Raw genomic sequence first — 2802 nt, 5'->3', positions numbered from 1 at the left:
TTCTCTTCTCTTCTCTTCTCTCTCTCTCTATCTCCATAGAGAGAGAGTCTCCTGTCGTCATGTCTCTCTTCTCCCTAATCTTAATCTCTCTTTCTCTCTCTCTCTCTCTCTTTCTCTCTCTCTCTCTCTCATTTTCTCTCTCTCTCTTGTGTCTCTCTTCTCCCTAATTTTAATCTCTCTCGTCTCTCTCTCTATCTCTCTCTATCTCTCTCTCTCTCTCCTGTGTCTCTTTTCTCCCTAATTTTACTCTCTCTCTCTCTCTCCCTCTCTCTCTCTCTCTCTCTCTCTCTCTCTCTCTCTCTCTCTCTCTCTCTCTCTCTCTCATTCTCCCTCGCTTTTTCTTCAGTCTCACCTTCAGAAATGCACGTACATGCACCAGAAAAAGCAACAGTCGTGATGACGTCCGACGAACACGCTGGAAGAAACAACATAATATAATTATTATTTGTCGTTTTATGAGGATATATTTTTTTTTAACAAGCGTGAGGGAGCTCTGAAAAGTTCAACATAACAAGCATGTGCCATTAGCGGGCCGCTGACAGTTATACTACTATAGTCTTTATCTAGTCCAAATTATGCACCAGCGAGTACTTCAACAATAATTCTATGTATGAGTCTAATAATAATAGATAGCATTTGTATAGCTCAAATCCACGCTCAACAGCAAGCTCTAGGCACTTCACAATCAATACTATTACCCCAGCAGACCTCTGAGCATTCTGAAACAACCTCAACTTCTTGGAAGCATGTACAGAGCAAGCAGCCAATTATAAACTATAGGCTCTAAAACACTAACCTACTGGCAAGATGGTTCGCTGTCTCTGATCGGGTACCCATTCCCACCTAGGTGAAGTGAGAAAAATTCGTGTAAAGGACATGCACCTTTCCCAAGGACACAACGTCGGGCCCGCGGCTCGAACCCCCGAACCCCCAACCTCACGATTACGAGTCCAGTGGCCTACCCACGAGGCCACTGACTGCGTTAGCTGACAAAACGTCTTTTTTTCTTTTCTTTTCATTATTTGCACCAGATTTTTAATTTGCTAAATCGAAAGCCTAATCAGTTACCCTATTTGTGTGTGTGTGGGGGGGGAGGGGAGAGGGGGATCAAAGTGAAACTGGGACTACATCTAGGGGTTGTTGTTTTTTTATAAATTAGAATTCAAATTTCGGAAGAACGCCTTTTATAAATGGTTATGCTGACAAAAAGCTTTTTTTTTTTTATCTCGAAAAATTAAAAGTGTTTATATAGTCAGCATAGGTTAAAAGGCAGAATACATGATGTATTAAATGTACCCGTATTCCTACAATAAATTGTCATAATGCAACAATCATTACCCACCGCTGTCCTGTTTCCGGGTTTCTGAGTTCAACTGGTGCTTTATTGCCACTAACGGTGAAGGTCGCAAGCTGCCCGAGTTTTTGTGGAATCGGGTTTCTGCGTTCTCAATTACATTGTAGGCCTTCTACTTTACTGTCTTCTGTTCCAAAGACGACCACGACTTCATGTTTACTTGGCGATAACAACCACCGAAATGTGACGAACGTTGCCCCGTGGTAGGCTTACGTTTTGGTTCACATGAAAAGTACAGTATCGTGTTCCAGCACTCTCTTATGCTGTAATAATAATATAATTAAATGTAGGGGGCGGGGGGGGGGGGTGAGAAGGTGGGGTGGGGCTCTCGTGATTTAGAGGTTCAGTGTTTGCCTCTCGTGCGAAACCCAATAGCGAAAGAAGATATTTTCTTCCAAAGTGTTCTCATTTCACTTCCTTCCCTGCTCTCTAACCATGTTCTGTCGTCTGCCTTCGTCTCCACGTTCTGCCCCCCCCCCCCCCCCTCCCACTCCCTCCCGTAAAACAGTTACCACAGCAAACAAGGAAAAAGTGTAATCTTTACTTACGTCAAAATTTGTAGATGTAAAACAGATACGTTTCGTTGTTTCGTTCTGAAAGATTCATCTGGGATCATTTGTGTTCCTGTGATCAAAACACACCCCTTCTTTTTTTTAATTTGGGGGGGGGGGGGGGGGGGGGGGGCAAAGATATGTAAAGGAAACTTTCAAATAGTAAATAAAACAAAATTATTATTTTTGCCACGCAGTCGTCTTCGGGAACAAGCGACCAAAAAACTTAAAGTTTTTAAGGGGCTTCTCTTCTCGCAGAAAACCAAGGACCTTACAGCAACCTTTCTGTATAATAACCTCCTCGCACTGCATAGACAGACAAAAGGCTTCTCGTAGGGCTCACTACCGTCGTTTGTCGTTATCTTTGGTGAAATGCATCGACATAGTTGTCTTCTTTGTTATTGTTTTTAATGTCAATTTTTCTTCTTCTGACTCTAGATCTACTTTCTCTATTCTAGGGATGTTTACTCAGGAAAGTAGGCTACGTGTGTAGGCCTTACTTTTCATTTAAGACGGTTTCATAATTCTCCTGCTGCGGCCCTTTGCAGCTACAATCGTCTCTTTGTTCTCTAGGCTCTCGTTTTTCCTCTGTCTCTTTCATTTTTGTTTTATATGATATAATCTCTCTCTTCCCCTCACTCTCTCTCTCCCTCTCTCTCTCTCTCTCTCAAAACCGGGTCTCGGCTGTCAACTCTGTCTCTCTCTCTCTCTCTGATCTCCCTCCCCCCTCCCCCCCCTCTCTCTCCCTCTCCCCCCTCCCCTCTCTCTCTCTCTCTCTCTCTCTTTCTCTCTCTCTCTCTCTCTCTCTCTCTGTGTTTGTCTCTGTCTCTGTCTCAGTCTTGGTCTGTCTGTCTGTCTGTCTGTCTGTCTGTCTGTCTGTCTGTCTGTCTGTCTGTC

This window comes from Aplysia californica, unplaced genomic scaffold (assembly GCF_000002075.1).
Source record: "Aplysia californica isolate F4 #8 unplaced genomic scaffold, AplCal3.0 scaffold00583, whole genome shotgun sequence".
Taxonomy (NCBI): Eukaryota; Metazoa; Mollusca; class Gastropoda; order Aplysiida; family Aplysiidae; genus Aplysia; species Aplysia californica.
This window is presented reverse-complemented; position numbering follows the sequence as displayed.